The sequence below is a fragment of the Manacus vitellinus genome, unplaced genomic scaffold (assembly GCF_001715985.3).
Source record: "Manacus vitellinus isolate BGI_N305 unplaced genomic scaffold, ASM171598v3 scaffold_5_pilon, whole genome shotgun sequence".
NCBI lineage: Eukaryota > Metazoa > Chordata > Aves > Passeriformes > Pipridae > Manacus > Manacus vitellinus.
Window position 1 is genome coordinate 24,602,190 of NW_021940682.1, and position 16,060 is coordinate 24,618,249.

Consider the following 16,060-nt stretch of genomic DNA (forward strand, 5'->3'; position numbering starts at 1 on the left):
AGGCTTCGATCACTTCTTAAATGACATCTGTCTGACACACTTGGACTAGAAGATTTAATTGCTTTGACTCATCTCACTAGCACATTGTTTCTCATGTTCAAAACAGATCAGATCTAACATCCACTTCCCATACCAGCTTCCCATTAAAAAAACCCATCAGTAACATGCAGAAGTTCAGAGAATCCTAGAATGGTTTGGGTTGGAAGTGACCTTATATATCATTTCCTCCCAACACCTTACACTTGACCAGGTTGCTCAAAGACCCATCCAACCTGGCCTTGAACACTATCAGGGGTGGGGCATCCACAACTTCTCCAGGCTGAATAACCCTAACTCTCTCAGCATATCTTGAGAGGATGGGTGCTCCAGCCCTCTGAACATCTCCATGTCCCTCCTCTGGACTTGCTCCAACAGGTCCACATCCTCCTTACATTGAAGGCCCCAGAGCTGGACACAGTACTCCAGGTAGGGACTTGTGAGAGCAGAGAAGGGAGAATCACCTTGCTTGACCTACCGATTATTAACAGTAGTTCTACTACTTAATATTATACTAAAAAGATGGCTGTGATATTAAGTTTTGGGTTTGTTTTTTTATTTTATTTTATTTTATTTTATTTTTTCTGAGTAAAACATCATCTTAATTTAATTTAAAGACAGACCCAATAACCAAATTATAAACCAGTACAACAAATAAATACAGATTAATAAAAGTATTAAATTGTCATATATTTAATTAAATATTAATTCAATTTAATTAAGGTTGTCAAAGAAGAGGCTCTAATTGTAATGTTTAGGTACTGGTCATTTAAAAATAAAATATTATTGATGGAGAAAAGATAAAGCATTCATTAGCAGGGCTAATACACTCTGCCTTTGACTCAGTCTTGGCCATGAGACTTCATCTATCTAATCCTCTGTAAAATCCTTCACAGTAACACCTACATGAAAAAACAAGCATGAATCTTTCAGTTCAAAAATTCTTCATTTCATAGAATCATATTTCCTTTGGTCTTCAATAATCCTTAGGTGTTGGGTTTTTTAAAAAAATCTTGATTCATTTTTCTTCTTCTGGAAATCATACAAACAAACAAAAGAATTGTAATGTTTCTTCATGCAGAAACACTTGTTATTATAAAGGAAATAAAATGTTTTGTCAAAAACCTTAATAAAGGCCTCTGAGTGCAAGAAACAAGAATTTAGCAATGTCAAGAATAGCAATTAATAGCCTTCCTTACAAAATGAACCAATAATAAGTAAACGAGGTATGGGTTTTTTAGTGATTCTTAACTGATTTTGTTTGGTAATAATTAGTCGAAATCCTGAATTTTTTCTCACATCTCTTTTTTCTTATTTCCATTTATTTTGTTCTCATAATATTCATTAAGCCAGCATTTGAATGTGAAAAGATGACTTAAAGTGCAGTGCTTCTTCTCATCTGCACTGCTCTCTGATTCTTTTGATGCCAATAAATGTGTCAGAGTGCAGATCTTCTGATAAACATCATGTATCTTCTCTATGTCCAAGAGACTGGAGTCTATGTGATAAGCAGTCCCAGCATTTTAAAAGCATTTAAAATACTGTTCAGAAAAACATAATATCAGTTTTTAAAAAGTATTATTAATTTACAGAGTAAGATTTTTTTAACAAGATCATCAGATACAATTCTGATTAAATCCCTTGTGTTTCATGTGATTACGTCTTTTCCCAACACATTCAGTCAGTTATGTTTACAGTGAGGAGCAGCAGGTAAGAATAAGGTAAAATACATAGAAAATAAAAAGAAAAATAAATTCCCAGGACCCTAAAATAAGAAATTTTGTAGCTGTATTTAATAAAGTGTTTAAGAACAGAAATATAAACCTCATTTTTATTTCAAGGGATGGAAAAGCAAAATTTATCTTTCATTTTCTATAAATAAAAAATAACCATCAACTACATAATTAACATGTAATGCAGAACAGTCTCAGCTCTGTTGTCAATCTGCTCATCTCTGGAAGGTTGTTATGTGCAAGCAGACTACAGTCTGCTGTAAGAATTTAGAGTCTCAACATGCTGGAAGTACTAAAGTCCCCACATTTTCTTAGTTAACAAAATTATAAATCTGAAGTATCATTACGCAGTCACTGTGCCAGCCATTGGTCTAGCTTATGCTTAGTTAAAGAGGGTTTCTATATACCTTCTGAAATTGTGGTCTAAAAGTAGTTCTTATTAGAACTATTAGCAGATTACTATTTTTTTTATTGCAGGTCTAATTCATCATTTACTAAAATATGCACTCCCCAATGACCCTTCTAAGAATCAAATAAATTTCTGAGTCCTTTTAGACTACAAAATTCAGATATTAGGTAGTTTTTTAATACTGGTTTTCTTTAAAATTTCTTAGAAACTAAGTTATCCTAACAACCTTTACACAATTTGGTAATAATGCACTGCATTAATGAAGTCCTTGTTAACAGGAATGAGTCAAATGTGATTCCTAACCCCTGTTCCAATGACTGCTTAATATGAAATACTGAAGCATTCCTTGGAAGCAAACATTGGTCTGCTTTGAGTGTTTCCTGCAAAAGTGCATTATGAGCTGGGTTCTCTCTTAAAAATGTCAACTATATGTACTATGTATGGCTACACCCTGCTCTAGGGTCTGCTATCATTTATTCCAAAGTGTCATAGAAAGAGGCATTTTGATGATAAGCACCAATTAAATTTGTCCCCCAAATTAGTACTAACACATAGACTAAAGAGAAAAAAAAAAAGGCAGGCCATGCAAAAAAAAACCCAAACAAAACAAACCAAACAAAAAAAACTCCAAAGAAACCCAAACAAAGAAACAAACAAACAAAAAAACCCAGTGCCAGCTGGGCTGCTAAAAATATTTCCTGAAAATAGTCTGGGAGTTGGAATTACTGGGAGCAGGTTAGGGAGTGTTCACTACTCACCTACGCAGATTTAATAGATGCAACACAAAGAGAAGTAAGGTACACACACCTCTTAGGAACAGCTACTTTACTAATAAGAAAATAAGAAAAGAAAAGAAACAGTCTAAATAAATTCAACTAAATTTGAACATAAAAGAAACTCCTCCCAAAGTCTTAGTTATCACTACTATGGTATTTTCTGATTGTCCAATTCACAAAGATCTTCTAACAGAGATTACAGTTGCAAGATGTCAGAACAAGAATTAATCTTATCTCCTACAAAAAAGAAGATCAGTTTATTTCTCCATCACCTATAGCAAGTCTTGCCTAAGTGTAGCAATTAAAAATCTTGTAGCATTGGAAGCTAACTTCAGTCTTGTTTAAAAATTATTGATAGAAAAATTAAAGTTAATACCTCCTTAACAGCACTAAGTTGAATTCTTTATCTAATAAGCAAGACTCAGTAAATTAGTATGTTCCATTTTTGGTACTGTACGATGGTTTCTTTCTTCCCTTCTATTGTTTTGCTACTGCTTATGGTTTGCTAATGAAAACTGATCTCGGTGCTGAAGTGCACGAACAAAGATTGTGCAGTGTAGTAAACTGGAAATCAGGAAGCAAAACCAGATTCATTATTCAGCTTTCTCCAAGGTCTCATCAAAGATGGAAGGTGTTTCTGGGACTTAGCTGTACAAAGATAATAGTCTCCTACATTTTTCAGTTTTCAAGACTGTAATGGGAATAAGCTATAGTGTATTCTTGACTTCATTTTTTTAATACAAAATCCTCTACTGCAGAAAATGTTGTTTGTTTCTTTTCCAGTGGGATTTAATAAATTAGCCTTAATATCCTTAATGTTTTAGCTATTTTTTGTTTAATTCATATTCTTCAATTGTTAGGATGTAAAAGTAATTAAAACTTTCTTTGGACCAAAAAATATTTTAATATAAAAAATTAGAAAGCCTTTCTTTATCTTTTTCTTAGTGGTAACTAATCACAGTACCTTAGTACCTTCCTATATTTGCACATAAACCACTAACTTTCATGTAAAAGAGGTATCTGACTTGTATTACACAATTTTACATTTAAATACCTGTAAATAAACATAACAATAACATTTATTTTGATATATGAAATACTGGCAAATGCCACTATCTTTCTCCCTGACTCAATGTTTAGAAAGTATTGCAGGATGTTATGGGTTTATCTCAGAAGAAACTGAGTCATGATTTCTTGTGACTACTAAAATCAGAACAGCAGAAGTAGAACATGAGAAGTGATGCAAGAGTTTGTTATCTATATTCAGAGACAGAAACTTGTTTATCCATTTAACAGTAGTTGCTGAAATGGAAATTTTTTCTAAGTATTTCTTAACCTTTAGGGGTTACACAACTGATGTTCTTTTTCTTTCAGATTTGGATTATAGTGCATCACTGTATTTTAATGCATACATATTTTCATAGCATACTTGACATCAATTACTAAGTAAATCTTGCTAATGGCCCAAATCAATGTAACTTCAAAACTCCAGCTTACTTCTTTTGGGTTTCTTCAGACTAGCAGGATTTAGAAGAAGAATGTAGCCCAAACCAATGAACCTGTAACACAGACAACAAGTATTTTTATCTGCAAGTAGAAGACAGGCTTGACATTACCAAGATATCATGTGAAATACTGCAATCATAAGGATTTTACTGAATAGCACTGAGAACCTAGTATGTGTGCCTTCGAACTATGTGCTTCAGTCAAAGTACCTTTAGAATTCAGATTTATGACTAAAGGCTACCTTTCAGTGAAGGCAAAAGATATTCACACATGACATTTCCAATAAACATACAAAGCCCCTGAAAACTAGGATTCTACTTTGACAGAATTTGTTTACTTTTTGAAAGTACTTTCCAGTAAATGGGAAGATTTTGGCTCTGACTCTCCTTGTATGTTTTTGGCTACTTCACTGCTAAGAGAATCAGCAAATCTCTGAAGAAGATCTGATTTACAAGGTCATTTACAAGCTTATTCACAAGGTCAATTACCAGGTTATTACAAGATTGGTGGTCACACTGCTTCCAGCAGTGCAGCTTTTCTGAACCTGCTGCGCATCCACCAAACATCCTGGCAGATTTTCCCTATCCCAGTGAGACTGCTGTGTTGACATTGTCCAAAATCAATTGAACCTTCAAAAGTTCATTTGAACAAAACACAAAGCTCTATAAACTGGTTTTTTAAAAAATGTTTTACTTAAGAATATTTGTTATTTATTTTACAGTCAAATAACTAAAATATGACTCTCACGAATAGCATAAATAATTTTCCTATGACTCTTGATATAATTAACTCTCTTTTAAAACATAAATTTTCTGAAGCAGGGGAGTAATTTTTAAACTCTCTATATGCAGCTACCTCTTGTACAGTGGGAATATTTGTTAATTGAAATTACTTATTTTTATTCACTGATTTTCCTAAGTGATTCTTTCCTCAGATCATCTACCACTTCTTGTATGATAACAGTGGTCCAGTAAGAATGTTGGTGTCATGGGTTCCAGAGTATCTGACAACCTGCCTTTAGAATACATGCACAGCTTCTGTTCTCTGAGATATAAGCAGACATCACTACCATCAAGAAAGAAAAGACCAATGTACTGACATCAATAGATATAAAGCAGAGATTTCTTTGGAATTTCATTAATTTCTCCTTAGTTCCATTGTGAGTAGAAAAATTCTATCTTCTAAAATTCATTGAAGGCAAAAGTCATGAGAACTTCATTCTTTGCATAAGTTTTAACCTCTTCAATGCAAGTTACATATACAATAATCACATGGAATACAGTTCTGCTCAGAATAAAAAGGTAATTTGGACTTCATTCAGTTCACTAGCCAGTACTTCAAAGATCAGTCTACTGGAAAAGATTTCACCAAAATTTTTCATGGAGGGCAGTATCTCATACTAATTTTTAAAACATTTGACCTTAAAAGCTAAGAACTTTTATTTTAGTCATGTAAAAGCGCAAAAAGAAAGAAAACCAAAGGTCACATCTTCACTGTTTGCTTCTGATAATTCAAAAGAAGCCTAATGTTTACTCTAACAACCTGAGATCTCATAGACCTACCAGAAAAATGATCTGTTATGAAATCAGAAGTGTTGACCTCTACAAATCCAAAATAAAAGCTGAATCTTCAGTAAGGTCAAATAAACATAGTGATTATAAAGGTCCTTTGAAGAGTTTAACATTTCGCATACTGTTCTGAAATATGTACTACTAGCAGCACTAATTATGAACAGGCTAACCATAACAAATTATGAACACATTTTCAGCAGTCATCATTCAAGTCTCTTTGGAAAGTATTCCTCAGATGCTCAGTCTACTGGAAAGTTTCATTTCTGAGATGTACATTTGCATATACAGGAAACTATTTATAATATTATTAAAGGTTCTACAAATATTCTTCATTTTATATATTGCTGTCAGCAAAGATCACACATCTAAAGCATAGGTCTACAGAATTTGTGATTAGTGTCATCAAAATTATATTCCCTTTCCTTATCTTACATCCTTATTTTCTATATTATAAATACAAATGTTTTTAAAATTTCATGAAAAATTTAATCTTTGAGCAGGATTTTATTTCAAAGTTAAATGAATTCATTGCTGACTGTAACTCTCAAGTATCTGCATTGTCAGATTGTTATAAAACCACATGAACTTCTCAGTGGTTTTATAACATGGGGCTAATGTGTTTTTTCTTTTGTATAACTCATTAGAGATTAAAAAGTCCAAACAAACACTATGATTTAACAGCAGAACAGTTTCTATGTATTTAAGAGTTATGAAAGAGGAGATTTAACCCCAGGACCTCTTCTCCTTTCAAGTCCTCTTGCTCTAGATCCCACACAATTTCCTACCTCATCTGATTTCACTTATCTCTCTGATATGCTTACGCAAGTTACTTGAAAATATATGTGAAAAATTGTATCATTAAAGGAGTTCTTCTATTTGGATAGTATCATTTCCAAACATAATTACTCAAGAGGAATAAAATAACTGAAGTGTAAGTAGAAGCACAATTTCCATATTAATATTTTCAAATTGTTTACATAGTAAAAAATGAGGTATCTGTGAGAATAGCTGTGATCGTGACTTAAGAAATCTTTTTTGGAAATAGTATTTGAATAGGGAATACAGTGAAAACTCTACATTCATTATACAAAATTCCACTTAATCAAAGTAATCTCTTGCACAATACTTATCTACTGAAATATCAAGATGATATTTTTTGTTGTTTACTTACTAATTTGAGTAACATGGCAGGCTGAGAAATACCATAATCAATACTGTTACATGGTTCTCATTGTCTTATTGTGAGAAAAAGGCAGGCTATGAATCTGTAATGCATTATTTGATTGGAAACTGCCACCTTCAGCACAGTTTTAGATTCCTTTCATTTACTGTGGAATGAAAACAGGGGCACAATCAATTATTAGGGTGCAGCTAGTACACTGCAAAACAGTATCTTCCATCATGCTTAATTTCCTACTTTAGTCATACAATATCTTATCCATGTGGACAGCACAAATCTTTCTGAAAATTTCAAACCCCCACAGGATCTGATCCAATGTGCTTTTTGCTTTAAAAAAAAAGTATGCAGAAAAGAAAGAAAATGATAATCTAATAGTGCTGTGAAAAATAACATACACAGGCACAGACTCTCATAAGAAACTCATTAAAATGTATGAATAACAATGTGGCAAAACAGCCAGAAAACTTTTACACATGTATACATTATAGAACATACACACATTTGTCAAGTAGACAAAATTATATACTAATACGTAATATGTATGTGCATAGAAATATTGCATATACATATATAATACATAGGTATACACCTATATGTATAATTTCCCCTCATCTCTACCCCTCTATGGTTTTTTCATTATACTCCTTTTGAATTACACTCCATTATTTTGGGAGTGAAAATGACCCAATAGATTTGTAAGAGTTGCTTTTGCCTGATACTTACTTGCCCTATCATTATTATCCCTGTATTACCTTTTTTTCATTGCCGCTAATCTTAATGAATTATTTTCAATTACTTTGGTTGCCCATATCCAAGCTATCTCACTATCCCATGCTTTCCTATAATTATAGAAGAATGCATGATCTTTTTCATAGGTCTGATAAATTTTTACTGGATTGTTTGAGTGTGTGTGTCTTCTACACGAAGAGAGAACTTACAAGCATTTATTTGAACAGACATTTTTCCCTAAAAGAAAATTAAAACAAAACAGCTTTCTTTGCCAGATTCATATTACAGAACAAAGAAACAAAAAAAACCCTACTCTGCAATACAAGTGACTAGCCTCCTCTATCCCACACTTGGGATGAATTTAATCAAGATTCTTTTCTTGTATGAGACATATCTGGGGTCTGACTTCAAAACAGACTAATTAAGCACTTAGCTGTTGTAGGTCAGAACTCTGAGATATTTAAAAAGCAAATCCTTATAGTCATCTGTTTGATTGCTTAAAAATGTCTTTTTTTTTTTGTCTTTACAAAATAAAGCATTCCAGACAGAAAAAAAAGTTCCACTCAAGCTCTTCTCTGTGAATATAGGAGACAATTAAATAAAAACAACAAAACTGTCATTTTCAATAAAGATGAGATAAAGCAGCATAAAAGATGATTCACGTTCTCAGATGTAATGTGAATAGGTCCCGTGTCAGGGGAATTCCCCTGACTCCTAACAGCTTGTGTCCTCATGAAGATCTAAACTAAATCCCTATTGCTCTTAATGGAATATTCTCAGGCAGAGAGTATGAGAAGCATGCCTCTGTGCAGACTTGAGGGCAGTCTCAAATCAAGAACCTAGTTTTAAACCCAAAACTTCTGCATACAAAGCAGATATAGTTGATATAGCTGACACAGTTGATTGCTAGAAACACAAAAACCAAACAAAAAAAACCAAAAGAACAACAACAACAAAAAAATAAAATCACCAACCCCCTAAACCACAATAAAATTAAATGTCTTTTTCTTGATTTACGTTTTGTGCAAGGCTATATCTTCCCAACGCATTTTAAGAATGTCAAAGGGAGTAAGTCTCCATAGAAACACAAGTTAAAGTGTTTCCATCTCCTGAAGGCTGAGAACTGACCACTTCGGTGCCTTAATGACTTGGGAACACACATACATACCCCATAAGATCTTGACAAGCAGAAGCTTAGAGTGCTGTTGAAGTGAGTCCAGTGTGCACAAGGAAGGCCTCAGCATGATATGACAGCTGAGCAGGGTTACTGAGGACCTGCACTTCATCCTTGCATCCCTCATGTGGCAGTCAAACATTTAAGAAGTTCATGGGTCTAGCACGTGAATTTACAGAACTGTTCAGAAACAGGTGAAACCATACATCTTCTAGGAAACAAAAGATTTGAAGGCAACTAACACTTTCTGTAAAGACTGCAGGTGAGAGAAGAATAAATAGCACGATCCTTAAGGAAAAAAGTGGGAAAAGCTACAATATCATAGTAAACAGAAAAAAATTCTCTTGTGATTGTTAAATTAACTGTCTACACTGGCTTTGTGTAAGATAAATCTGAGGAAGAGATATATTTACTTTTAAGAATTTGCTGAATAGAAATGGATGACAAACTGTCTGTATCCTTTTTTTTCAAATACAGACACATGAGGGTTTGGCTACAGCACAGCAAGTAGAGGCACAGGGTGTTTACCTGTCTCCAGAGGGAATCAGATCTGGAAAAGAGGTGTTTCTACACTGAGAAGGCACTGAGGGATGAATATTAGCACATGCTAAAGGTTTTGGATTAAACCTTTGCTGCTCAGGAAGAATATCTTAAATTAGGCACAGTATTTTATTTTTAAGTGTACATTCTCTTTGAGATTGTCATTCCTGAGTTGTGAATTCAGACTCACTTTCCCTGGTCTTTTTTTTTTTTTCCAACATGTAAAAGATGTAGCTGACATAAGTTTTGTTTAAATTGAAATTTAGCAAATTACTTCAGCAACCATTTTCCCTCATATTTCCTGAATAGCAGAATACAACAGGTTCTACTATTGCATTGTAATTCTTTATTACCTTAAATGGTTAAAATGTTTCTAGGAAAGAACTCTGTGACCTATGACTTACTTTTTGTATAAAGTCAGAACTATATACAATATTAAAAATCAATAATAATAATTATCATCATCCAGTAAAAATAATACATGTTCAATTTCTTTTTAATTTACAATCATGACTACTACTATTGTTATCATTATGCAGAATAAATATATTTTATTATATAAATGTTTGTAGCAAACTGGCCTACCAGGTAGAGGGCATGGAAGCAAGAAAAGAAATGGAGAAATCTGCATATTCTTCTCTAACTTCATATTACCCTCAATAATGATTCACTCCAACGTTTTGTAAGGCTTTCACTACCATCTCCAAGAGATACAAATCAGCAATTATTTGCACCTTCATAAGAACAGAATTCTACTGCAAATTTTCAGTTAACTTCATATCCTGCCCCATGAACTGCACCAGTAACTTGACACACACAACTCTGTGGAACTTTCACATCAGAGAATTTGTCTTAATATCGAGTTGGTTCTTTGAAAGTTCCTTTATTTAATCTATAATAGAAGTTTCTTGATGCGAAAGAGTAAGATGGCAAAATAATTGAGGAAGACAATAAATGAGCAAGTTTAGAAAACTTTTCACTACTGAATTAAGATTTAAGTAAAATTATAACCACTGAAAACAGGCAATTTTAACATGATCTAATTTTGTATTGTTCCATGCAGAAAGATCTCACATGTAAAATACACCAGTTTGCAATAGTCATTGTTGCTTTCGCAAGAGTACCTCTAATTTAAACATATGCTCTGAAATAAACAGAAGATGGGATGCAAATTCCTATCATTTCACAGATGAGAGTGTTTTAAGTAAGCACAAAATTAGAATGAACTTCCTGAATCACAAAATGTAGTTCTATATTATTACAGGTAGCATTTCATGCATTCACTTTCAAAACTGTTCATAGCCTTAGTTTAAAATACCTTTTTTTTCCCTCCCCTCACCATTCTCTTTTAGAGATAGTATCAAAATATATCGTTCCAGTAGACTGGGCCTTTTACCTCATTTCCAGTCTGAGTATATTTATAATTGTTTTCTCTCTTTTTGCTCTTGTACAAACATTGGCTTTTAGCCTAAATGGTAACATTTCTGCCAGTTTTTATCCTCCTACTGAATATCTTAACAAAGACATGCCCTTTTGACTTGTTTAGCCTCAGATAACAAGCTCTAGTTCTTAGCAGAAGTCACTTCAGCTTTACTTATTCACTCAGTAGAGATTTCACATAACTGTTTTGGTTTGAATTTATTGATCTTGGACATAGGCAATCAAAATAAGCAAGTATTCCAGATGAGCATCACCAGTGTCTTTATTTCTACTGGAGTTAACTTTTCAACACAGTTATCTCATTATCTGGCTAAATGAACTCACTAATTTATAATCATGCAGTTATGTAGGACAGCCAGTACATTTCCACCTTATTTATTTGCAAAATTCTAGCTTTCAACAGAAGTGTTGATACCAGTAGCAGGGTTGTGATGACCCACCCTTAAGGGGAAGTGTGCATCACTTGATATTATCTATTATTGAATTTCATCCCATTTCTACTAATCCAGTTGTAACAAGAGATTTTCATACAACACCCTACCTTGTATTGACAATGCTTATATATTTATATTGTCACCAAATACAATCAGCATTTTTAGTGTATTTCTACCAGAGCCATGCCTGACATTATTAAAGAAGTTCAGTACTAAGTTATTTTAGGAACATCACTAGTAACTACTGTGATATCAGATATTGCAGAACTGTCTGCTGCTCTTTCCCTTTTGCAAAGCTTTTATCCATCTGCCAATAATTCCACCAATTCTTGTCATTTGTACTTTAACTATTAGTTGCTCCTGAGCTGAATTTTAGAAAGATGATATCAACTGTTTTCTTCATCTGTTAAATCAACTATAGAATAGCATCTCAATCTACATAGATTGAGAACATTATGGTATTTTACTTCCACCTTTCTCTTTATTTATCCTATCCTTTTAATTGTCTTAGTATATCTGTGTATAAAATCCGCCTTTTGCAGAATGAGACATGGATAACAGCCATTTAATTCCACTTAATTCAAAATAAATCCATCTGAGTTTGTTTTTTGTCTTTGTTTTTAATGAAAAACTAGTTTTGGTTTGGTTTTTGTTGTGTGGTTTTTGGGTTTTTTTTTGTCATTATTTTTACAGCCATAACCTCTCAAACACTCCACTGTTTATCAAAACTCATTTTAATAAATGCCACCTTCTGCAGGTTCACAGCCTATCTACCTAAAAATCGGCTGGTCAGCATGCACACAACTATCCAGGTCCTACTATATCCTTGGTATTTGTCCTCTAGTCTGTATCTGCAAAGTCAAAGTTTCCCAAGCATTTCTCTGTCCAAAAACATTACAGACAAAATCTTCATCTATATTTATACAACCAAAACTGGAGCTACAATAGATAATTGTTTATTCTATGTTACTCCAAACAAAACTTTTCTACTTTTTTTTCTCTCTAATGATTTTGAACTTAAGAATAATATTTTTTATGGTATGGGTCAGACCAATTTTGCTTGCTGTGGAGTCTCTGACTGTTTCTACTGCCAAATGGTTAGGGGAAGAGTTTAGGAATCATGCAAATAACACGGTAGTTTTTCTCTTGGTACATCCTACCAGGTTTTGGGAATTTGCATGAGTGTCTTCCTAAATCAAAAGTTGCATCATATTTCATAGATCTTCACTTTCATGAATGTCGCTATTTGGTTCTTAGGATCTTTTAACCGCAGCATCTTGCAATGAACAACAATTTAATTTTGTGCTCTGTGAAGATCTTATTTTTACCAACAAAATTTTCATCCATTGAAGTCATTCAGACTGGTACTAAGAAAAATAAAGAAATGTCAATTCTGGTTCACCTTTACTGTAAATTGCATGATTCTTCCCTGGAAAATCCTTGCATAAGTAATGCTTGACCTTTGTGATGCCTTTGCATTAATTTAGTCACTGTTATCCTTCTCTGTACCTTTTACAATTCTAACATGTATGCCCGGACTTTGCCCCTGTGGTATCTGTCACTGCAAAATGTCTCACCCTGGCTCTGCTGAAGTAGTTGGCCAGCAGTCCTCTTCTCACTGGGACATGGCTGCTGAAGAGTCTGAAGCAGGCAATATGTCAAAGGGGTGATGTGCCTCTGAATAGTATGATCATCTGCAAATGGGAATGCTGAGAACAATTATTTTCTTGCATTTAGTTAGAATTTCCCCTGCTGCAGCTTGTGTCTATTATCTTAAGCATTATTTGCTTCTGTGCAAATACCTCCATAGAGTTGAAGATGGCAGTAAGAAGCCCCTATAACCTTGTCTCTTCAGGCAAAACAGAACGAGTTGCTTCAGCCTCTCTTCACACCTCATATGCTACAGCCCCCAAACACCTTGGGTACACCACGGAATTCCTTTTAAGAGCTACCACACCAAATGAAACCATAGTCTATGTCTATGTAACCCACTTTCAGATACCGAAGGTGAATGCTTAGAAAAAGTGAAAAGCAAGTTGAAGTGACACTGATCCAGCATCCAGTATTCTGTGGAATAAACACGTCTTGACACACTGATTGTACCTTTGTACCCAAAAGTCTTGGACTTATGTTTTTTATTCCTCTTAACGCTTTCCAGTCATGTTGTTCCTGCAATACTCCAAACATGGTCTTCACAGCACTTTAACTATTTGGTGCAATTCTATGTACAGATGCTTCAGGATTTATGCACAGTCATGCTGAATTAAAATTAAAAATTTGTGATTATGAGATTTGACAGTAACATTTAAAAGCAAATTACTAATTTTCCTTTAATTATGCAGTTGCAGATAAGCAATAAATCCTTAAGAAAAAAGTCACAGGCCTGGAGAACTGTTAACAAGCAATATCATGAAGATTGTCATATTTCAGTAGAATTAAGAAGCTTTCTAAGACACTAGATGCTTTATTGCTAGTTCCAAACATACAATGAAAATGCCATTTTTATTTATTTCCTAGTTTAGATCATCACATTCTTCCATGATGACAAATTTCTCAGGCCAGAGGCCACATCTTCCAGTGGTGTTATCGAAAGCATTGCAATTTATCCTGTCACATATAGAACAGGAGTTGGATTGCTGTTTAAGATTTATAGTTACTGGCCTAAGCTGTACCAAAGTTGCTACTAGGACTATGAGGATGACATTCTGTAACTTGCTGAATGTAGGACAGAAATACAGAACAACGGTGGCTAATTTCATCCTTATCTGTAGATTGATATAAACATGATCTGGAAATCTTGTTCTAGTTTAGCCTGTTGACTGAACACTCTGCTTCTCTTTTTAACAAGAGAGTTACCAAGAGGTCAAGTACAAAGATAACAGCCTTCACCTCTGAAGTGATAGTGAACAGCAGATGAACAACAGTCTGTACAGTTGCTGTCCCTGGAAGCAGAAACCCCTACGTTTTCAACATCCTGTCAGATCATGAGCAAAAAAGAAATCCAGTGTTAGGACACAACAGCAAAATTCAGTCACACATGGTGTTATGCTCTCTATATTACACAACTATATTGATTTATTTATGTAAGTCTCTACTGTTAGCTGATCATTTGTGTGATTTATGCAACTGCTTCACAACAGGTAATAACCTGAAGCAGTAACTTGGTCATCACTGCTTGTATGAATTTTTCTGCATTGCTGTTCCAAATAACAATAGTTTTGAATAATAAACAACAATGAGCACTTTTCATAGTGAATGTTGAAATAATTGTGTTCCGGTTCTTTAGCAAAGTCTTACATTTGCAATTTATATACTTATATATTTTATTCATATGTATTTTAATCAAAAGCAAAGAGCAGAACACTGAAGATGCTTATTAGTTATATATAAATACTTAAAAACCTTCAACTAGCTCCTCTTGTCACCCTTCTGTCCTAGAACACTTGCAGTGTAAGAAAGTATCACTGCCACAGAAACAAAAAAAGAGAACAAAGAAAAGACAACCTAAAGATATTAAAAAAATACAGAGACTGTGCTACTGAAATTCAATCTCACCTTCATTCCCTTTATATAATTTTATTTAGTGCTGAACAAGAAGCAGTATAGTAGTAAAAACAACCATGTAGCATGGTTTTTAGACTCTGAAGTTGCTTTATTTCCTCATCAGCTAGAAGGCTTAGGACATCCAGATATGAAACAGCCTAAGATAACAGTATTTGTTATTTTGTTATTAACTTTTTAAAACAAAACTGCCTAGATGTCTTCTTGCATTTCAGTTGCTTTCTGCTTTATGTATTTTTTTCTTTTTCTACAGTCACTGTGTGTATTGTGTTTGCAAGTTCAAGGATTATCTATCAATTTTGTACTCAGAATTTTTCTAAAAAGCTGTTATTTAGGGGAAAAGGTCTTACAGTCAACAAAAAAAATCAAAAGATAAAAGGAAGTCAATGGAAAGAGGGTTCCTTTTTATCACAAGAGAAAACAGTGCAGATAATTAGAAAATCTTTGAAAAATTCTTTTGCAGCATTTTAATTTCTGAATCTTTATAATTTCAGTGGTGCTTTTATCATTGTGCAATACATATATTTTTTATTCCAACCTATATTTTTCATGTATGTTGATCAGAAGGAAAAAACTCCTAAAACTTAATTATGCTTCTTATTTTTGCTTTTCATGAATATTCTAGCCAATTAGCTGTTTTGCACTATCTATTAAGACATCTGAAGGATTACCTCTGGAAAGACAGATTTAAACCTAAATATTTGTACTAAAACTTTGATTGTATTCACCCAAGTAAGGGGCAGAAACACAGTGTGACTTATACAAATAATACTTGGCATTAAAGATCATACTGTAACTTCATGGAAACCCTCTCATATAAATACATCTAAAGAAGTACTACAGAATTCAGCTTATGTTTTTGCACAGTATTTGCATTTCATGAGATTTAAGCTTTCACATACCTTTCCATTGTCTTTATGTATTTGTTTGTAGCTATTTATTGTGGAAAACTGATAAATGTTTGGAGTTGA

General features: G+C 33.5%; 1 protein-coding gene across 1 annotated transcript in view; it reads right to left on the reverse strand.

Annotated features, from left to right (window-relative positions):
* Window positions 1–2,936: 2,936 nt before the first annotated feature.
* The window catches only part of TMTC3 (transmembrane O-mannosyltransferase targeting cadherins 3), a 45,481-nt gene continuing 32,357 nt past the window's right edge, over window positions 2,937–16,060 (reverse strand). The window contains exons 17-19 of the mRNA XM_018080543.1: window positions 13,106–13,222; window positions 4,452–4,513; window positions 2,937–3,006 (exon numbers count right to left, since the gene is read on the reverse strand). The gene's annotated coding sequence lies outside the window, so the exon portion shown is untranslated. The remainder of the gene's footprint in view (window positions 3,007–4,451; window positions 4,514–13,105; window positions 13,223–16,060) is intronic.